The following is a 24,212-nucleotide window of genomic DNA, read 5'->3' as shown; positions in this document are numbered from 1 at the left end:
TTATAAAGATCATAGTGTGTTTTTCAAACATTAAGAATACTGCTTGAGCATTCTTTTATTAAGTATGTTATCATTTGTCCCTTCATTGTGTTTATATTGATTAGTGTGAAAGGGTGGCCTCAAAGTTTAAAATGTTTTTTGTTTTGTATGAGTTTCATTGCATTCTTTTGAGATTGGTTTGTAAAAAAATTTTGAGGAGAATTACCATCACTACTTTAACGGGGGAAAAGTCGACTTTCACTGAGCAAAAAAGAAAAAGTACTTACTGTAGCTGTTTTAATTGCTGAAGTGCGGATGTGCGCCTTCACAATCATTTTTAACTTTGGCTTTGGCAGGTTCATGCAGGGGGACACCGGCGACAGGTCAGACGTGCCTCCAGGACAGGCCTGCTGGAGGATGCTACACGTACCCTGTCATAAAGGCGAGCGTCTCTTTAGCCACCGCTGTTAGCAAAGAGAAAGGTGCGGAGCATTTACTTAATGTATGCATTAGAGTGAGAATGGGATCCCAGAATAAAGCCCCAAGGAAAAAGTAACTTACTTTTGTATTGTGTATCAGCTCTTCCGAGGGGAGCGCATTGGGATGCACTTGAGTTCACACTTGTGCTCACTCATGCACATGTGAGGCCAATAGCCCTATTTAACACATACCTTGCAAGGACTGAGGGGAGCACTTGTGCTGAAGGCACCTTTTGCCTCTAGGAGTTATCTTTAGACACTGTGGTGGGTATAGCGTGGTTGGTATAGCAAATTAATTTAGTATACCAAATGGCACCTTGTTTTATCTTGGTAGAATAATATATATTGCTCTACTTTCCCCTATTAATAAAGTATCTATCTATCTATTGTATTATTAATATGTAGCCTTAGAATGCCTAATCTCACAGACTTACCACTGTTTATAAGGTATTATTGTATATAACTTATCCCCTCCTTCCCTTCTATATCTATAACTTCAGGCAATTAGATGTAGTAAAAAGACAAGCAGGAGTTGAGTTACACATAAAATAATGTATTATTGATAATATTCATAAATAATAACAATATGTAAAGTACATTTGAATATTGGCAACCATACAACCTGATTAAATGGTGATGTGTAGTTTCAGGTGGCACAAAGACTTGTAGTTACTTAAAATGTCTCTAGTTAGGGCATCATTGGTGCTCAGCTTTCTTCAGAACAGGCCTCAAGCCAGTTCAGTATGGCTGAAGCTATGCTGTTCATTGTGTTGTCTTCAGTTCATAGTGTGATGGTCATCTTCATCAGATCAGTAAGAGAGATGATTCTTTCAGAACATGTTGGTTAGTAAGAGACAGAGAGTGAGATAAAGCAAGCAAATTTATGGGTTTTCTGTCCAACCCCTACAGCCAATAGGACATCATGGTACTTAAAAGCTTTTGAGACAAGCCGATTTCAAACAGCCATACCTCAGACCAATGGGGGAAATAGAACATCTTAACACCTGCCCCCAAACCATATGTTAAACATCCTGGCTTCCTTGCAGGGATTAAAAGACCTTAGCAGAAAAACACTCATCCTCCCCCAGCTCTGTCATAAAATTCAAAGAGACTCAGTCGTAAAAGGGGGGGGCAATCACGAATGCCTTTCACCAAAGTAACACTAAATTACATTGCTTTGCCTAAATTACAAATAAAGACATAGAAAACATTTATCAAGTTATATGCAAAATCTCACATCACAACACACCTTATGGTTTTATCTGTAAATATTGTATATAGATATCTTCTAGTTTTAGTATTGTTTTGGTGGAGATGTAGGTTGGGTTTGTGATGCACTTTTTGTTTTTCTTGATTATACACTTTTTTTTCCTCATAAATATTTTTTTGTGAATTCATTGTGTGTAGTTTCTTCTCGCTTGTTTTTTTTTCATTAGGAACACTACATTTTTGTCTTTATTTTTCATCTTTGGGACTGACAGCTTTACTGTAAATATAATTCACTGTTTTAGATTGGCACCTTATTTTTGTGTTTTTTATGCACCTGTAAATAAAACCCACTTTTGTTTTGTAAATCACCACTTATTTGTGTCTGTGTGTGTGTCTCCCTCAAGTCTGATCCCGGTCAGTCCCGAACTACGACACCCATTGTGTAGTCTGGTGCCAACCCTGCCACTGCATGGCGTGTCACACACATGCACTTCAGAACAGGTAATCCACCTAACATTAAGCATGTTTAGGCCGGGCTAGCACTTGGATGGGGGACTACCTAGAAAAAGTTTAGGCTGCTGCAGAACGAGGTGCTAGTGAGGGCATCAGGGGGTGTGCAGTACAGTGCACTGAAGGAGACAATGTGCTGAAAAATGGTGCCATCCTTCAGATAAGACATAAAATCAAGGTCTGTGATCTTTAACGTTCCCTGGGCATCCTTCAAAAATGTCCGGGTTTCATTGCCCATCTGAGCCTTGTACATTCTGGCCCCCTAATCTCCCCCTGTCATTAGTTGGCTACCTATCTCTCTTGCACCTTCATCACCTAATTACTGAAGTGTGGTGAGTGTTCTAGTGCAAAATGGCTCCCCACTCTCTATGTAAAGTGCTTTGAGTATTTAGAAAATTGCTATATAAATGTAATTATTATTAATAGAGGCAGTTCAGGTTTATACAGATCTACCAGTAGAGAGAGGAAGAAAGGTAGTTGGTTTGTCCTGAAATTGCGGCTGGCCCATACAATGGCAACAGATAAACATTTAAAAATGCAGAAAAATAAACATTTAACAATGAGACATGCTGAGAGCATGTGAAAAGTTTGTGTTTAAAAATATTTAATATTACTAGATTCAGATGAATAACACGAGCAAGAGCTGAATATAGAGCCATAGCATTAACAGTCCTCTGACTTGGCACTTGGAGCACCATCTTTAAAAACAATAAGGCAAATTCTCTTGTAACTCTGAAGTTATCTCAAATGACTGTAAAATTCAAGATTTCATCTTGCTTATTCACACTGTTTGCCTTCTAATGGTTTTAAAACATTACTATGTAAACCAGTTAAGTAAACAGACTGTGTAAACTGTTTATCCACTTAAAACACGTACAAAATTCCCTGCTTTTTATCATCATTGAGAAATACTGCAACCTGTCTCATGTTACAACAAAATATCATATCTGCAGTAACTACACTGAACGGAGACTACTCTCCCCACAACCATAATATTAGCCATGACAAACACATCAAATCAGATTTTTTATAGTTCATGTTGCTCCATCTGCTGACAGTATGCTTGCCTTTACTGTAATTCATAAACTGATTACACATGTTGAAGTGGAAGCTTCAGACACAGCTAAGTTAATTATGGAAGACTTTTATCTCTTTTAATCTCTGGATTATGGATGACATGCACTAGGCATTGAAGAATATGTCACATGCAACACTCACAAAAACTCTTGTCTCATTCAATCATATTATGACATTTCTGCCAGTTACTTCCGGAGAGCCTTGCTAAAGTCTTGGGTGCTGATAGTGAAAATACCAACATGTCAGCTGGAGCCAAGACAAAAGTCAAAAAAGTGGAAGTTAGAAGATTGTCTGCCGAGATATGGTCATTGATGAAACAGTGAGCATAATTAAAAAATAAGGGATAATTTATGAATAAAAAAATGTATTCATTAACCCTTACAACTAGGAATATTAAAGGACACATCATTTGAAAACAAAAAAATACTATCATGAGAAGACTGGTGGGATTAGAAAACATCAGAGACCCACTTTTAAATAAAACCTATGTTTTAAGTGATGTGGTCACACTTTGATGAAAGTAACAGTTTACAACAGGGCCCCAGTGTAAAACAATGAAAATAAAACAATGAAATGATGAATGTGTTTGAAATACCAGTATGAGAAATATTGTCATAAATCATATATATATGAGAAAATTAACACACAGTCAGTAGACAAAAATGTGAAAAAAGAAAAAAAGAAAACATTTAATTAAAAATGCTGCAGTGATTGAGTTATTCATAAATGCAACTCATTGTTAAAACTATAAAAATAAAGTGAGAGATGAGAGATATCCCAATCCAGAAAAAGGCAACTTTATGGAGAAAGAGCAATTTCTCCACAAATGCCAGAACGAGGCATCTTACCAAACACTAATAAAGGCATTGATGACATATTAAGGAGAAGGTATCTGTGGGTAGAAACAGTCCTACGCCAGCCCTGATGCTTATGTTAATTCAGATGAACTACCAGAGTCTGTTGAACTTTTTGGTAAATATTAGCTATAGAAGTCTAGAAAAGAGTAAATGCATGTTACTCAAATTGAAGACCTAATGCTTAATTTGATGTGATTACCCCATCTCCATATGTCCTTTCTGAGTAATATATAGTCACTTAAAGGCATTGTGATTGGACAAACAAAAGTATAGAGCATTTACTTATAACTAAAAAGCCAGTGCAGTTGTAACATGTCTGGGTTTTATTGCATGTATTGTAAAAGAAAATCAAAAATATTTATTGAGTGACTAGGGGGCTCTGCCCCCTGCTCGCTTCGCTCGCCAAACCCCATGCAGGCCCTATGCGTTAATCATTTCCCAGATCTTCCGCTTGCGTCGAATCGTGCTGTGCTTTGGGATAAACACGGATATCAACCCTGTCTTTGATACTGTATCTCCGTCTTTTGAAACTGTTATCGCTAACAATTCATCACATGTTGGTTTATTATATATGCGAGTGTGATCTTTCAGATTCATATACAAATCCAAGAAAACTTCTTTGTCTGTATTTTTAAGATTTATTTCATGTAAAGTGCAATACTTTTGGACATATGGATTTTATCCATTATTGGCTGTAGAATTTCTAATACGTCCGATCGTTTAACTCTTTCGATTCTATGTTGCATCACTTCTCCGTGATCATAAATATAAACCAGACAGGAATTGTGGTTTCTTTGAAATTAAAATTGTAGTAGCTTTAATTATTGCGGGACCACGGATTCTCATAGCGTATGGTCCTGAATCGTGTAAATATACATTTTGAGTATTGAATGATGCAAACATGAACAGATTATTGTAGATTCGGATATTTTGCCTGTAGTGTTTGTGGATTTCACTTTCACCAAACAAAAATCTTTAATTTCTCGTGGATACGCCTCTTCATTGGGAAGAAACACTACTTGTACCTGATGGCAACATGAATTAGACAATCTACAAGTCCCCGACTTAAAATTTAAAGCAGACTAATATCTATATACTTCTGTCATATCACCTTTGTCCATATATTTGATCTCTTTTTGCTGTTCCGTTATTTCACCGAGTAATAATTTCCATTTGTTAGAGATATTGCGATCTTTACTATCAGTTTTTTGAGACTTTCAAATTTTAGTACTTTCATAATCTCTAACCTGCTCTGCATGTGTATCGCGCCAACATTTTTGAACCTCTTTACGACGTTCTACTTTGTCTTCTACTCTTTGCCTTTCATTTCTGCCTCAGCATGGACCAGAAAAACATAAAAATGTAAAAATGTGTCTGACAATAGGATTCGCATGAATGAGAGGTGAGTGGGCGTGGTTAAATCTCATGACACAAAGTCTCGCCTCGTTGGACTTAAAATTATCTCTCTGAAAAAGTCTTGTTTCATCCCGGGATTTTTTATATAATAGAGTGATATCTTTTCCAGAAAGTGAAGGAAATCCAAAAACATGAGAATCAAAAAGTTTTTTTTATGTATACATACATATACAGTGCACTCTGCTTAGCTGCAATGTTTGAGGGCTGAAGGCCCAATTGCAGGTAAACGGAGATTGCAAATAAGCAGAGTCCAGTCTCTCCTCCTCTTCTAGTTGATTAGTGGCTGGAGTAGACGCCTTCAGGCTTTCGCATATCTCTTCGTCTTTTTTATCTGCACTTGTTGGAGCATTACTGTCGATTTCAACAAACAAATCGAAGTTGTTAGCTGACATTCCATCAGGCAGCTGTAGCCCCACGCTGCTGCTATCGTCCAGAAGTGCTGCTGAGACACCCAGAACTGGGATAGTGCTATCTCCCTCCACAGCTTTCATGAAGCTTGCTCGTCTATAGCAGTTAACGATTGTTGACGTACTTACACGACTCCATGCATCCTTCTGCATGTGCAAACTGTCAAGTAGCATCAGCTTACAGGCCAGCTCAATTGCTCTCATTGTTTCATTGTCACCTTGATCCATGATAGCCATCAGACGGCGATGCATGAGGGATCTGTGATTTCACTTGAAATTTGCTATTATGCCTTGGTCCATGGGATGAATTAAGCTTGTTGTGTTGGGCGGCATAAAAACGAGCTTGATGTTTGTCAGTCTGATATCATCACTGTGTGCTGCACAGTTGTCACACAGCAAAACAATTTGTCGTCTTTTGACCTCATTGAATTGTCCAGCTTCTTCAGCCACTGCAGCCAAACTTCACTGGTCATCCAGGTGTTGCGATTTGCCTTGTATGCCACTGGAAGCTTCTTGACATTTTTGAAGCACCTTGGCTCTTTGCTTTTCCCCATTACCAGCGGTGGCAACTTTTCTGATCCATCCATGTTACAGGCCAGTAGTAGCATCTGTCTTTCTTTTGGCACTTTAGTCCCAGCAGCTTCATGGTGTTTAAACATTAATGTTCCCTCAGGTATGGCACACCAATAAAGCCCAGTTTCATCAGCATTGAAGATATCACGTTCATCATATTCTTTGATGATGTCAGGAAGAACTTCAACTATCTAACACTCGGCACCAAATTCATCAGCGTCCTTCTTTTCCCCGTGTTGCTGTTTAAACTGGATGTTTTCTCATTGCTTCAAGCGCTCCAGCCATACATTTGTAGCATTAAATCCCTCTATGCCAAACCTAACAGCAAGCTGATTAGCTTTTTCAGTCAACATCGGTCTGTTAACTGGCAGCTGTCTGCTTCTAGCTTGGCTGAACCAACGCAACAAAGCGACTTCAACAACCTCCGATTTTCCTGCCAGTTTTCTTTTTCAGTCAGGATCTGCATTTTTTTGCCAGTTATCAATCACCTGCTTCTGTTGCTTAACAATGCGACAGATTTGCCTTGGATGAACACAAAAGTGCTTGGCAACAGACGCTTGACTTTCCTTACTATCAATTCGTTTTAACACTTCTATTCTATCTGCTAATGACAGGGCTTTTAACATTTTTGAAGTCTTACACACTGCCATATTAGGCTAGACCTAATGTAACGATATTCCAGCAACTTTTCAAAAAACTAAATTGTGTCGATCAGTTGATGTTCTTTTCAGATCTGTCGGCTTTCTAAGTTACTGAAATAGCAGACACCAGCCACACATATGCCTGGCAGTGTCGACTTTACATGGTGTCATCTCTCTCTCTACAGTGTATCAACTACAGTCGACTCCACTTGCGTGCACGTCGGTTGAGCGCACACTCCGCTTAGCTGCACATGACTTGCATGTCCCTATTTGCATAAAGTCAAGTGCAGTCGACTCCGCTTAAGCATACGTGGTGATATCGTCCGGAGGTCATGCACTTAAAAGAAGTAGACTGTAAAGTAAACTGAAAACGGACTCACACAGCCATTGCAGCTATCTGAAGCCGACTGACCTGAAAATCATGAAACGGGAATATTAAACGCATTGCAGCAAACCGGAAATTGCAGATAAGCGAATTACAGCTAACCGAATGCAGTTAGCAATGGAGTGTATAGCAAAAAAAACGGGTCCAAAACCTGCATTTACTCTTTCAAATATATTTTCAATCACTGTTTGCCCTTTGTTCAAATCCATCATGTCTTCTCTGTCAAACATGAGATGTAATAAAATGACTATTTTTTTTTACTTTGGACACATAGAGAACTGTATAGAGTCAACCATTCCGAACCTTCTCAGCACCACCTGAGGTAGTGAGTAGTTACACCGACCACATCCATCTGTCATTTTAAGAATGCCAGTGAGAGTCTCACAAACTCTTCTCAGTGATGTGAGGCTTTCAGGAAATAGTCCTTTTGCAGGAAAGAGATCATTTAAAGATCAACATAGGTTGGATAAAGAATTGATTGGACAGGTATTACATTTTAATACAGCAACACAATTAGAGAAGTTGAAATCCCCTTCACTTCCCTGGCCATCAGACCTCACTTTTATTCTATGTTAATTAGTGTTCCCTAATTTTAATTCTTATTTATTTTGGTTATTTTTCTTTTTCTTCATCATGTAAAGCACTTTGAGCTACATTGTTTGTATGAAAATGTGCTAATATAAATAAATGCTGTTGTTGCTTGTGTAGGAATCTTTTATTTCAAAGGATACTATATAGGAAAGCTGAAGGAAAGTAATTAATTTGGGCTAATATATGTGAATCTATCTAGGAAGAAAAGGAATTTATAGCTAATGTATACTTAATATTAGATAAGTAAATTCTTGTAGCTAATGTTCTCTCTTTAATCCCCAATATTTATACAAACTTATAATGGTAGGTAATCATGTCTGTGTATTAAACCTTGCTTTGGACCAGTATTCCAATGCAATCATATCATCTAAAATCAGCTTCAGCAATATATATACCATACCATATACCATGTTGTACTGTATATACTATAAACTGTTACATGTTTTAGTTTTTTACTGATGAATGAATGATAAATGATGAATTACTTCAAGGATGTAACTTTTACTGGTAAATATTTGCAAAAAGTAACAGGATTTCTATCTTAATCTATCACCATTAACTACTTCCAACATTGAAAGCAGTAACGTGCAGAGACCAGAATTTACCAAGTCTGGTGTGTATGTATTATTTTTATTTATCTATTTATGTTTTAGCTTCCATAAAAGCTACTTCCCCCTCTTGGGAAAAAATGAATTCTATTTAACTTGAACTATCTTTGATGCCATAATATCACATTAAATAACACAACTGGCACACTAGTATTTATTATACATTTTTTGTGGAATTAATAAGAATAATTATCATGTGCCATACTTTATTTTCATATCACATAATAAACAGTATTTAAAGCACATTTCTTACATTTGGCTTTTCCTTGATTCTTACAACAAAACAGAGGCGTACACTTGTGCTCAGAAGCGATTTATTTGGTTCTAATGGGAGAAGAGAGAATTTGGGCCAGTGAGTGGAAAGGGGCTACCATTTTCTACATGCCTACACTTTAATGTCATGTAAATCTTTAAATTATTGTTGGAATTTTACAAATAAATAATTTGCAAAACCACACCATTTAATTTATGTAATTTACATTGCAAAAAAGTCGTGTTATTTTGATCCGTGGAAGGGACAGCTGCACCAAGTAGGGTATATTATGCATGTGGCTAATACAAATGACAGTTTAGTTGATGTTCTGATGATAAATTATCACTTATCTTGTAAGAGTCACAAACTCACATGATTTTCAGAACATCAGTCTGGGATCTTTAATCAATGCTAACCTCATTTAGTAGATCCTGTCACCGTGTTCATGGCTGGTTGTTTGCAGTATGGAGGTGATGTGGTTAGGCAGGGAGAGTGAGATTTTAGACTATAATTAATCAGAGTATGAGCTTCATTTTATTCTTGTAGAAAACTTAATATAATGGCACACAAGTTGCATACCATTTATTCACTGCTGCTGCTAATCTTAATGTCATCAACAAAGTGTTTGCATAATTGATAGTGACACTCAAGAACTGCCTACCTCTACTGTGAGCATCACACTCATAGATTCAAAAGAAATGTGAATGTCATGCAAAGTCAGTGGGATTTGTACGAGGTTAATTAGCTTAGATTTTAATGGTAGAAAAGGCTATAATTTAGATGACAGCTTAGCAAGAGTTCCATCAAAACAATATTTGTTTAAACAAGATAAAAAGTTTACCAGCTCATATTCAAGTAGTATATCTCCCACCATCATTCAGTCTGTCAGTGATTTCCACCACTACTGAAAACACAACATGAGCAGTTCACCAGAACATTTGAACGAAAGAAAACTACACAAAAATATCAAGGTCTTTAAGCTGGATTTAGATGCTGCAATCACTGGGGCATCTTTTTGAATCTTCATTTTGAGAAAAAGTCATTGTATGTATTAAGGAAAATTGAAAAGCATACATTGGTTTATATATTCTACTTATATGGTGTTGTCAAAAAATATTTGCCCCATATTTTTGTTTTTGATAATTACAAAAAATGAATATTCAACACTAAATTTTTTCAGCCTAAATTTAATATTACATGGAGGGCATCTAATTTGGAGGGCACCCAATTGTTTTACTGATTTCATTTTTTGCTCCTTTCCCTAAATTATTGCAAATTTTGACACTGAACAAATAAATGAAAATCTAATATTAGATAACAAATACCTGAGTGTTATATAACATTTAAAACATATACTAACATATAGCACACTTTTTAAATTATGTTTCTTATTAAACTAACAAGGTTATCAAACACCAACTGGCACTGTTTGAAAAAGTAATTGCCCCACACTTTTAGCTACAATGACTGGACCAACAGAATCCTTTCATTTAATATGAATACATTTAAGCTCACTCTGCAGAGCTGCTTTAATTTAACAAACCCTGGTAGGTTTTCCAGCAAGAAGGGCTCATTGCAGGTGTTGCCATGGCATCTCTATTGGCTTTTATTCTGGAACTTGCTTATATCAGTCCACAACGTTTTGCTCCAGTCTGATGTGCATTTGTTTTTGTAGTTTGGATCAGTGGCTTACCAAGTTTGCTTTAGCTTCAGTTCATATGCAGGTAACCAGAACTTCTCCCTAACAATTTTATGAAGCAGGTGAGAATTTATGGTTCTTTCAATTAATGCAAATCATCCAGGTCCTGAGGCAATAAAGCATCTCATGACCATCAATAAATAATCACCATGTCTGTCTACGGTGCGGGTGTCGAACTCCGGGCCTGGAGGGCCGCTATGGCTGCGAGTTTTCATTCTAACCCTTCTCCTAATCAGTGACCAGTTTTTACTGCTAGTTAACTTACAGTATTTTCCCTTTATTTTAATAGCTCTGTTTTTAAGGATTCAGCCCTCTAATTACTTCTTTGCTTAAATGACAACCAAACAAAAATGAGTGACGTGAAATGAGCCAACAGTTGACCAGCTAAATTGGGGCTTCAAATGCCAATGAATTTCACTCCAACCAGTTTCTTAATGAGAAGACAGTTCTTACCATTAATTAAACTCTGCCACAGTAAACATTTCCAAAACTGTTGATTTTTCTGTTTTTTCTAAAAACACAGTCAAAATGTTTTGGGGACCTGAGAGATCAACCTTACTGAGACCTTCACTATTCTTTATTTTCAGATACTGTATGATGGGCACAGATGAGCTGGTTATGTGGCAGCTTGCTTTGTGTCTCATTGTTTGGCTGCTAATTAAGGAAAAAGAAACAACTAAGGGACCTGAGTCAAGTTAATTAAAATTAAAGCAAAAGAAGTTAAATTAAAAACAAAAACAGGTCGCTAATTAAGAAGATGGTTAGGATGAAAACCTGCAGCCACTGCGGCCCTCCAGGACTGGAGTTTGACATCCCTGGCTACAGGCATGGTGTTCTTACCGTGGAATTTTTCTTTGCTTTAAATAAGACATAGTGGGAATCATGTCACATAAAAAAGTTCCACTTTGCTCTCACATGCCCATGAAACATTATCCCAGAAAGCTTGGGGCTCATTCAGGATGCTTCCTTGCAAATCAGAGATTAACATTTATGTTTTTTTTTTTTGTTGGTGAAGACTGATTTTTCTATCCTGCTTCTCATCAACGGAGCCCCTTTAATTCAAAATTACTTCCTGATTGTGTAGTCTTGGACACAGGTCTTTGCCGAGTAAACGAAAATCTGCAGTTCTTTGGATATTTTGCTTTGATTCTTCGTGACTTTCTGAGTGATTTTATGCTGGATCCATTAAGTAACTTTAGCAGGCCTGGAAAATAAATGTGGCCATTTTAAGATTATGAGTTTCACTGTGGTATTATGTCCCAAAGACTTAGAAATAACTTTGTAGCTATTAACAAATGTGATTTAATACATTTTTCAATTTTCAGTTATTAACTTGAAGAAAATAATATTTGAGTGATTTTATTTTAAGTGCATCACAGTAACATTTTTTGAGTCTTACCATTTAGGCAAAGCATTGATAGGGTGCGGTTTGGTAAGGACCTCCAGTAGTTCCTACATTGACTAAACTTACCGTTAGACCTCTGAGTTTTGGTTTCCGAGACTAAAACGTTGGCATTTAGTAAGATATTTTAGTTTCAGCCTTGTGAAAATTAAAAAAAAAAAAACAACTTAATGGTTGCTCAGTACACAAACTGAAAGGAGTGAAGGCTGATGAGAAGAGCTTGGGCAGTAGTCCAGCCAAGCTGTGTTTGAGAATCCTTAACTTGCATAACAGTAGGCCTTTTCCAAACTGACAGATATCAGCAAATGATGTTGCGATCTCTTTAGAAACTTTACTTGACATTAATGATAAAATAAGTTCATAATTAGTGAATTTCCACTTGGGATTAAGTATCTATCTATCTATCTATCTATCTATCTATCTATCTATCTATCTATCTATCTATCTATCTATCTATCTATCTATCTATCTATCAATTTTCGATTGAGAAGACCATACTAAAATCAAGCGTAATTGTGTTCAATCAACTGACAACCTTTAATTGGGTTGATTTACCTTTTTTATGCAGTGTCCATTGGTGTTGGATTAGTTTGTTCTTTAGATAAATGAAATAAGTTTTAGAGATGTGCTACAGTATTTGTTCACTAGAGTGTACTTTACCTAATATCAGACCTGGAAAAAAATGCAGCGTCAAACATTTGCTGTGATAATAGAAGGGATCGGGAAGGGTGTAGATACTTTTTCATTACAGTGTGTGTTAAGAGTTGTTTTTTGCTATTTTTAAGAATGGAATTGTTCTAATTATAGTTGTTGTGTCGAGAATTTCCAAAGAATTGAAATGCACTCATTGACACACTGTTCTCATTCCCATGATATATTAGGGTGTTGTACCATGTTAGCCATTAATGGATGTAGTGACAAGTCAAGCAAAATGACACCTTTTATTGGCTAACTAAAAAGATTACAATATGCAACAGGCCTGAGCTGCCTCGAAAGCCTGCATATTGTAATCTTTTTAGTTAGCCAACAAATGGTGTCATTTTACTTGACTTCACACTACATCCAAGATGTATTAATACACAGCATATTTTGGGTCATATCTTGTTTGATTTTTTGATATTATCCATTAAATATTGATATAGTTGCATTATCTATATAATCATTGATTTTTTTATATCCATATTCTTTTTCTTCCTCTTCATCTTTTTCCATTTCTAAGTGGGGTTGATATTTCATAGGTTTCTGCCTGATTTTTACATTCTGATGCTTTGCCATTTATCTGGGCCTAATGTTCATATCCATGGAACAGAAAACGGTTTCCTATGTATCATTAGTTTCGTGTGGGTATTTTGCCTTTGTGACTGTACATTATTCATATATTTAATTTCTGCTTTAAAATGTATTTATGTTATTTGAAAAGCTGGTTTCCTCTTTCTAAGAACCTTTAATTTAAACAAAATGGTCTCCATACCTGTTATTTAGAATTAAATAATTCTATAGGCCCATTCCAAAGGGGAATTTTCACATACAACAATATACCAGTTTCACTTCACAGATTTTAATCATTGTTTGCAGTCTCAGTTTCATGAGAAAAATGAAAGGTGTTTAACCTCACCATTCCATTACCTGTCCAATTATAATCCTATTTATTCTGATAATATGTGTGTAGTAGCACAGCAAATTCCAATTCTGTTATGTTTGCTTGAAATCTGCATTAATTACATGACTTCTCACAAAACAAACAAAGTGCTTGAATAAATGCACTGTTTCATGTTGAAAGCAGCAAGAACTTAATATCTTCTTAACATACTAAAGAATTGCTTGTATTACATACAGTAGCACTTAAATCCTATCTTTACCAATTGTACCCTTGAAATGATTTTTAAGCGAGTTGGTGTCTGTCCCATTCTAAACACATTATAGTATTATAAAATCTGTAAGTACCTTTGGAAAAACTGAGGCAGTTTTATTATGAAGAATGATAAAAGAAACCATCAAATCATTTTTGGTAGATTCAATCACATATAGGAACATTTTGTTTGCTATTGCTCCTGAAATAGAAGATTCACTCGACTTTCATACATGAACAAATTCTTATTTATGTTTCATCGTATGCACTGTTCCACTAAATAATACCTATCTCTATTATATAAAAAAATCTTGGGTGATTTTCTCTGAGACACTTTAACGTCATGCGAGACAAGGAGGACAGAAGCTGTACAGGCTTTTAAATGTTCGAAGTGCAGAGCGACATGCAGATCACGCAGCACGGCACAAGCAGCAGCAGCAGCAAGCCAGCTTATTGAGCATAGAGGAGTTTAAAAAAATGTATTTGTTTCCAATTGTATCACCGTTTAAGAGTGGGTTTTGGAGGAGCGACCGCATCTCCTTAGCGTACGTTCAGCCCCCCTCTTCACAACGTGAGAGGCAGAGACGTGAAGTACGGCCTGATATGGATTCGGGAAGATGGTGGGTGAGCAAAGTGAGCAGGGAGCAAAGCCCCCTAGTAATGTATAGATATAAACTCATTTAGATAGAAATGTTAAAAACAGCATTGATTAAAAATTAAATAATCAGGCCAGCATTTAAAAATTATGCTAAAAATGCACAAATCTTAGAAAAAAAGAAATTGCTTATGTTCTGTATTGAAAGTTTTCCATTTTTCAGCTGTTTTTTTTACTCTGTATACAGAATATTTTAATAAATATAGAGTCCAATAAAGCAGTGTTTCTCAACAAAGTCATCAACAATGGGTTGCTAGCTTAAGTGGAAAAAAAGGCCATTTTATGCATTCTCCAACCTCTGTATCTGCACATTTGAAAACCCAAAGGGAGAAACCCCAGTCCTCTCATCACAAGGGGGCCATCCCCCTGTTTGTAACAGATCCATATGCCGCATTTCGATTATGATCACAAAGATGGGGACAAGCAGAAAGAGTACCAAATTTCAGCAATGTATACTGGTAGTAAATGTCACAGGAGAAAATGTTGCCTAGCATCATCACGGACCACACATAGATGCAGCTGGATCCAGAGGTACAAAATCTCTGCAGTAAAGCAACATGAATGTGCTCAGTTAACATTCTAATTTTCTGCTGATTAGGTAATTGAGATGGACTCTAAGTTCAAGTCAGATCAAGTTTCCCTTTAGTACTTGTCTGGTGGCAGTCAGCTACACAGCTAGCTTATTCCTTATTGTTGTTTTTGAAAGCTCTTTCTTTTGCTTCAGGCAGGCTGAGATTTCGTTTGGTCTAAAGTTCTTCAGTGTGTTTCAGCCATATCATATTTTTGGCCTTGCATTTCACTTTCTGTCCTGTTGGAAGCAATCATAATGGCAGTTGAGGCGGGCAACAGTGTGGATCCATACGGAAGATATGGTAAAACCATAGCATTCACCACTTTTGTTTTTTTTTTATGAGTGCAGTACCACTTTCTAATAACCTTGTTTCCTGTTCTGTCTTGAAAAGAGATTTGCTGAATTTGTTATAAGTATCATTTCAAGTTTCTTCATATCCCCTTATACCTGTTGTCAATACTAGCACAAAAATGTCAAGAAAGGGTGAATGGGACTCTAAATAAGCAGAAACCTTAACCAAGATTTTACTAATTTAAACAGACATCACCCTAGCCATCCTCTTTTGGTTCTCCACACACAACACAAGGGACATAAGTAAATAGCAGAAAAACACAATACTTAAATACTATTCAATAAAGAAACAAAAAAACACATATGAAAACTAAAAGTTTGAAAACATCAGAAATAACCATAAAAACAAAAACAAACATGAGGCAAGGAGCAAATCCTGGCTGAAACATAAAAACAGCAGCATTCACGACACTGTATCATACCATCGACTCAGTATGCTAATGTCATCTTGGAGCCAGAAGCAGCACGCATTTAAAAGGTTGCAGCACCTTAGCCAGTTAGGTTAATGGTGTTGGCTATTGCAGAGATTTTTTTATTCTTTATCTAATGAGCCCAAGAATTTGAACTGCTGAACTTATTCAAATCACCGAGAATCCCTCTGATGTGAACACTGATCTTATTTGTACTGATGTTTAGGCCTTATAGCTATTCAGTGTCTTCTATGTCATGAATGATGTTGTTGGCAAACATCAGATGTATATAATGGATTGCATTTCACTAAATTGTACACTGCCCCGGTCAGTGCGGCTTTTCTGATGACTGCGCTAGCAATAAAGCTGTAAAGTATTGGTGAGCTGCCATAGCCCTGTCAAAACCAGGGCAAACTGGAATTCCTCGGGTGCTTCTTCTTTGATGCAGGCACTGCTTATTGACCCCTCGCTGATCAGCTGCAAAAAGTGAATGTTCTAATCAGACACACCTTTAGCAACAAGTGATTTCTTTCCAGAGTGTGGTTGCAGGTCTCTCTAAAATATGGTGGCGATGTAGCTGAACATGAAAATCTACTATTTAAACAGTTGCCCTAATGCAATTGTTGTGAAAGAAAATGTGTCAGTACTTGCTTGTTGATGTATTCTGGCCTAAATTGGTATATAAAGTGTTATTTTTGGCCCGCAGTAAAATTGATTTTGGCACCCTTCCCTATAAAACCCAAATGTAAATATATGATCACAGAGTCCACTTCCAGGACAAAAGTCAGACTGTTAGTTTCTAACATAGAGATAATAAATGGGATCAAATCAGTTTCAAATCATAAATCAGATATTGACTGGGGCCTTTGTTTCTATACTTTAAATGTCAATTACATGACCCTTGGTGAGATTCTTCTATAAGTTAGCTGCCCTTTTAGAACAATACTAATATGTACTCACTTGGTGCCTTAGAAAAAAGAACCTTTTTAATAAATAGTGAGGCTCAACTTGTAACCATATCCACTCTGAAAATTTCTCAACTGTTTCTTGGTGTAAAATAATTGCAATTTTTAATATTTTATTTCATTTTAAGAAAATGATCTGTGACATGTAGGTTCAAGCAGGGTCGCCAGATGTGCGGTTTTCATGTTATCTAGGTAGGCAGTGTGGTGTAGTGGTTAATGCTTTGGACTTCAATCCCTGAAGTTGTGGGTTCAAATCCCACTACTGACAATGTGTCATCCCTGAGCAGCTCACTTGACCTCCCTGTGCTCCAATAGCAAAATCAAAAGAAATGTAACCAATTGTATCATGAATGTGGTAAGTTGCCTTAAATAAAAGCATTAGAAAGTGTTGTGTGGGGAAAAATGAAGATTTTGCTGTGTGTGTTTCTGTATTTTTTGTGGCAAAACTCCAATTGGGACCCCCACCAGATGCCAACAGCATCTAAACTCCCAGCACCTTTAGATGGGTTTTCAGTTGTCATTGGGCTGGGAGACTTTCCAGGATCTGGAAACCCTGGGTACAAGATGGGGTATTAGATCAAGATAGCAGATGAAACATGTATTTTTTTACAAAGTAGTGGATGCTTATATATATTTATTTTTTATGGAGAACTTCATACTTTAAAGAGCATTAGTGAAATTTATTTTACATGTGTATATAACACACTTATTATGTATGAATTTGATTTTTATGCTAATAATTCAATTATTGGAATTATCAGAACAAGTTTTAGATACAGTGTGAAAAACTATTTGCCCCCTTCCTGATTTCTTATTCTTTTGCATGTTTGTCACACAAAATGTTTCTGATCATCAAACACATTTAACCATTAGTCAAATATAACACAAGTAAACACAAAATGCAGTTTTTAAATGATGGTTTTTATTATTTATGGAGAAAAAATCCAAACCTACATGGCCCTGTGTGAAAAAGTAATTGCCCCCTTGTTAAAAAATAACCTAACTGTGGTGTATCACACCTGAGTTCAATTTCCGTAGCCACCCCAGGCCTGATTACTGCCACACCTGTTTCAATCAAGAAATCACTTAAATAGGAGCTGCCTGACACAGAGAAGTAGACCAAAAGCACCTCAAAAGCTAGACATCATGCCAAGATCCAAAGAAATTCAGGAACAAATGAGAACAGAAGTCATTGAGATCTATCAGTCTGGTAAAGGTTATAAAGCCATTTCTAAAGCTTTGGGACTCCAGCGAACCACAGTGAGAGCCATTATCCACAAATGGCAAAAACATGGAACAGTGGTGAACCTTCCCAGGAGTGGCTGGCCAACCAAAATTACCCCAAGAGCGCAGAGACGACTCATCCGAGAGGTCACAAAAGACCCCAGGACAACGTCTAAAGAACTGCAGGCCTCACTTGCCTCAATTAAGGTCAGTATTCACGACTCCACCATAAGAGAGAGACTGGGCAAAAACGGCCTGCATGGCAGATTTCCAAGAAGCAAACCACTGTTAAGCAAAAAGAACATTAGGGCTCGTCTCAGTTTTGCTAAGAAACATCTCAATGATTGCCAAGACTTTTGGGAAAATACCTTGTGGACTGATGAGATGAAAAAGAACATCATACCAACAGTAAAATATGGTGGTGGTAGTGTGATGGTCTGGGGTTGTTTTGCTGCTTCAGGACCTGGAAGGCTTGCTGTGATAGATGGAACCATGAATTCTACTGTCTACCAAAAAATCCTGAAGGAGAATGTGCGGCCATCTGTTCGTCAATTCAAGCTGAAGTGAACTTGGGTGCTGCAACAGGACAATGACCCAAAACACACCAGCAAATCCACCTCTGAATGGCTGAAGAAAAACAAAATGAAGACTTTGGAGTGGCCTAGTCAAAGTCCTGACCTGAATCCAATTGAGATGCTATGGCATGACCTTAAAAAGGTGATTCATGCTAGAAAACCCTCAAATAAAGCTGAATTACAACAATTCTGCAAAGATGAGTGGGCCAAAATTCCTCCAGAGCGCTGTAAAAGACTCATTGCAAGTTATCGCAAACGCTTGATTGCAGTTATTGCTGCTAAGGGTGGCCCAAACAGTTATTAGGTTCAGGGGGCAATTACTTTTTCACACAGGACCATGTAGGTTTGGATTTTTTTTTTCTCCCTAAATAATAAAAACCATCATTTAAAAACTGCATTTTGTGTTTACTTGTGTTATATTTGACTAATGGTTAAATGTGTTTGATGATCAGAAACATTTTATGTGACAAACATGCAAAAGAATAAGAAATCAGGAAGGGGGCAAATAGTTTTTCACACCACTGTATGTGGCAACAAATGATTATACTGTATTTCAAAGGATCACCTTGTATAGTGGTAAGCTTTTTACTTTAAGATATCCTTAAAAATATATGAAAGAGTTGTACAGATGGCACTTGCAGAAATGAAATGGTCCTTCCCGAGGTTATTATATTTTCTAAGGTAAGTGATTTTAAGAAAAGATCAAAGAATTCATGTAGTTACTGTTTGCTTTACTTTACTTCATGTGTTCAAATGGCAGGAATAGTGTGACGATGTGGGTCTTCCTCCATGCTCCCTTCTTACTTTTGGGAGCCTCTTGAATCCGACAATATTGGTAATGTAACCAGATGAAGCAAGGGGAAGGTGCAAAGTGCAAAGAGTGCTTTTATTTAAAAGAAACAAATCCAAACAGTGTCCAAACAAAGTGCAGTGCTCCAAACGCCAATAAATAAATAATCCATTAAAAACAGAGTGAAAATGTGGAGGTTAAAATCCCAATAAATAAATCCTTTAAAACGAGGTTAAAATACTGGCTGGAAGCAGTCCCTTCTTTAAAAACATGGTGCCTTCTTTAGCTGGTGGCTCCGCTGCTTCTCCTACCTGGCCCCTGCAACAGGGGAGTCGTCCTACCTGCAGCTGATCTTCTCCTTCTGGTCTGGTAGCCTTTCGATCCCTGGCTCCGTACAGTTCTCGCCAGACCAAGACTTGGGTTACCAAGTGATCAGGGCGCTAATGCTGGGGATTCAACCTCCCAAGCCTGCCTTCCACGGCATTATGCGGAAAGCCATCCTCAATTATGGTCACTCCTGCTCCTCTGCAAAACACAGCAGTAGTGGCACAATCCATCTACCCTCGGATGCCGGCCAAATACCCCGCTAGGGCTCGCTTCCCAGCTGCCTCTCCTTATTACAGCAAGCCTGCTCTCGCTCCTGCGCCGGCTTCTTCGTCCCCTACCTTCTTCTCTCTTAACCTCTGTCATTCTTTCTTTTCTCCCCTTCCGCACTTGCACTTCACCTATTTATAATGGGGATGTAGCACAAGTGCGGCGATTAGTAGCTCCCTGCATCAATTACAGACACAGGCGATCCCACACCTGTGCACTTCAGTGCAGAAATGCCCAAGCCTGCATCTCGCCCGGGAACCGCTTTGGCCACACTACCACACCCCCTCTTTAGGCAGAGATTATTTATTTAAAAAGTGGCCTTTCCTTGTGAGCCGCGGAGCCATTATATCACAAACAGTCCATGTGGAATGTGCTGGTTCTCAAAGTGTCTGAAGAGCTATTTTCAGATACTTCAGACACATATATGAATATCAATATGAATAGATTAGACTAGTGGGTGACTCTAAATTGACCCGGTGTGAATATTCCTTCCGATGAAACTGCATATTTTCAATAGCTGGTCTACAATGTGGCAAAATGAGCAACCCCACACATTAGCAGATTCAGTAAATGAATACATAATGGTATTAAAACTATGAAAGGGGAGCAATGGATTAATGCTAGTTGCGATTAAACATTGAATACTGATGTTCAATAAGAAAATAGGAAATATAAATAAAGAAAATGCTGACATGAAAACATGCAGAAGTCTAAAAGAGGTAATAAAGAAATAAACCAGAGTGAACAAATTAGAAAAGAGATGGAAAAATTAACATTGAAAACAGCACCATAAATGTCCACACATGAAGGCCTTGTCGATAGTGGCTTTTAGCTATCTCTGGAAAGCATGCCAGAACATGACTTGTAAATGAGATTCCAGTGAGCATTGCAAAGGTTTAATGCTACAGTTTGCTTTTTGCTGTTTTTAGCTTCCACTAATGCTAAAAGAAATGCAAAAGAGTTTTTTTTCCCCCTTTCAATCCAATATATTCTTCTTTTTGTTAGTGAGACACCTTCTTTAATGGGATGCCGTGATGAAATGCCCTGTCCAGCTATTGAGTTTTTAAGGATTACCTGCTTGGCAACTGTGCATCGTTGTCAACAGCAATATGGCCATGTCCAAGGAAAAGAAAGCAGATGGGAGAACAGCAAAACAATCCATTTTAAAATGCACTGCAAAGACTTCAGAATCATGATAGGAAACAAAACTGAAAGGTTACAGTAAATACAAAAATGCATTTAAAAACAGAAAAAACAAAAACAAGAATAATGCCAATTGCTTTAAAATACATTATTTAAGAAGAGAAAATGTGAAATCTATTATTGTAACTAAATGTACCGCACCACCATCTTATAAATCAGACTGAATAAATTGTCAACTAAAAGTAAAATAATAATGGCAATATTATCATTGTAAACCTGTTAGAGAATACTTCCTTATAGAATGAGCTGTGGAGAAAGGAGTGATTGCAAGCATGTTGTGTGTCTTACATAAACACAGAGATGATTTAAGAAAGCTTAACTCCAATATTTAATTAATAGGTACAATTCTGTAAAGAGAATATAATATAACACTATCAATCCCATATTATATATGCAGCTTTTATAATTACTTATGATTTGTCTTATCTTTCCTTTTTTCACCATTTCAGTGTTGCAGTATCTCTAAAATGTGTCTTCCAGCTGGCTTCATATCACTTCCTGATTTTCTGCATGAATGTCATTTCTAGGTGGGAGTCTTTCAGTACCTATATTTGTTGATTTGTTGACACTGCTTAGCTCGTGCAGCTAAGTATATCTTCTCCTTTTATTAATATTTTTGATGACAGTTTTTTTTTTACCTACTAGAGTGTAAAGCAAAACCAAAGTATAAAAATTAGCTGCCTTTCAATCAATATCTTTTCCATAATCTTTTCATGGTCCTAATATCAAATTCTCATTTCATGCTTCTTTTCATAAGTGATGTTGTTATTATGAGGATTTATTTAGCACACACATTTATTCAGGGTGACTTGCAAAAACAAGCCATTATATACTACATGCATGTGATTTGTGTCTGTTGAAAGTGCAAAGTTAGCAAGCAATAGAGGACAAAACTCAAAGTTAGGCACCAGTATTGTACTATGTCAGTCCCAAGGCTAGATAAAAAAATTAGAACTCAAAGAACAGAAAAATAAAAATAGAAATTACTTGAGTCAATCCAAGAGTGGGGTTGAGGTGGCAAATGGGTAATACATTTTAAAGTACCATCTTAACAGCAAATAATTTCAGTGTATTTCCTTGCCTTGACTTTTTATTTATACTGTTGTGATTTATGTGATTGTCTTACACTAATAATATACATTTTTTGCAGGTAACCTTAAGAGGCTTTACATTCCACTAGGCTTTAACCTGTGAATCTGTAAACAGTAAATAATGAATGTCTGTGTCTCTGTTAGGACAGCATTGAAAAACCACCACATTCATGTATATAAACCATTTCAGTTATTTCCACCACAGTGTAATGTACTGTAGAATATAGGCTAATAAAATTTTAGATTTTATATATGTAAAGATCTAGATAAAAATAAAAACTGAGTCTGCCAAAGTTGCCGTTATAAGCTTAAATAATACTAAATTAATTTCACTTCATATCCACTAGATGGCAGCAACAGGTCAATAAAATGTCTGATTGAAACTGGTCATTAGGAACGGCACGGTTTATTTGGAATATATTTGTGTTATGATATGTGTTATTTTTATTTTTTAAATGTGTGTGTGTGTATGTGTATATATATATACTAATAAAAGGCAAAGCCCTCACTGACTGACTGACTGACTGACTCACTCACTCACTCACTCATTCACTGACTCGTCACTAATTCTCCAACTTCCCATGTGGGTTGAAGGCTGAAATTTGGCAGGCTCATTCCTTACAGCTTACTTACAAAAGTTAGGCAGGTTTCATTTTGAAATTCTACACATAACGGTCATAACTGGAACCTACTTTCGACCACATATACGGCCTTAGCCTGCAGCTCTGTCGCCGTGTGTGGCGGAGTTGCGCCCCGCATCATCACGCCTCCCACATAATTGAGTGCCTGCCCATATAAGGTAAATATTCGCGGGTGAAGCACTGTGTTAATGGAAACGAAGATGAGATGATCTAGTGTTTGGCACAAACTCAGCGAAAGTGCGATAGAAACTTTTAAGGGCTGGGTCTTAGCTAACATTAAATAAAGCTGTGGACATCGCAAAATCACACAAGAGAGCGGCTCACGTGAGCTGACTGTGAACGCAGTATGTAGAAAACAAGGAACAGCTCCAAAGAGCGCTGAACAAAAAACGCATTACACAATTGAGAAGGCAGCAAAAGAATATGAAGCAAGTGAGCATACAAGCATATTCATAAGTGCAGCTACTGCGGAAACAAAGCACGATGTAAACCGTAAGTTTAAATTAAGTTTATAGACCCGCTGCTGCTGTTTGTCATGCCTACGATGAATACGATATTCGTGAGATACAAGTTTAATGAGAAGACATGAGGTATAAACGAGACTTTGGATCACTTTGTAACGGAGTTAAAATTGCTGTAGCGAGAAACTTTTAAGTGCTGGGTCTTAGCTAACATTAAATAAAGCCGTGGACATCGCAAGATCACACAAGAGAGCGGCTCACGTGAATTGACTGTGAACGCAGTACGTAGAAAACAAGGAACAGCGCCAAAGAGCGCTAAACAATAAACGCACTACACAATTGAGAAGGCAGCAAAAGAATATGAAGCGAGTGACGCATACAAGCATATTCATAAATGCAGCTACTGCGAAAACAAAGCACGGTGTAAACCGTAAGTTTAAATTAAGTTAACTTTATAGACACGCTGCCACTGGCGTTTATCATGCCTACGACGAATATGATATGATATGATAGTCACGAGGTATAAAAAAGACTTTGGATCACTTTGTAACGGAGTTAAAATTGCTGTAACAGAGTTAAACTTGCGGGTGAAGGACTGTGCTTATGCAAACACATAGGAAAGCAAGGTGTAAAGCTTAACTTTAAATTAAGTTCATAGACACGCTGCCACTTGCATTTGTCATACCTAAGACGAATATGATATTCGCGAAATACAAGTTTAATGAGAGGACGCAGGGTATAAACGA

This window comes from Polypterus senegalus, chromosome 10 (assembly GCF_016835505.1).
Source record: "Polypterus senegalus isolate Bchr_013 chromosome 10, ASM1683550v1, whole genome shotgun sequence".
Taxonomy (NCBI): Eukaryota; Metazoa; Chordata; class Cladistia; order Polypteriformes; family Polypteridae; genus Polypterus; species Polypterus senegalus.
This window is presented reverse-complemented; position numbering follows the sequence as displayed.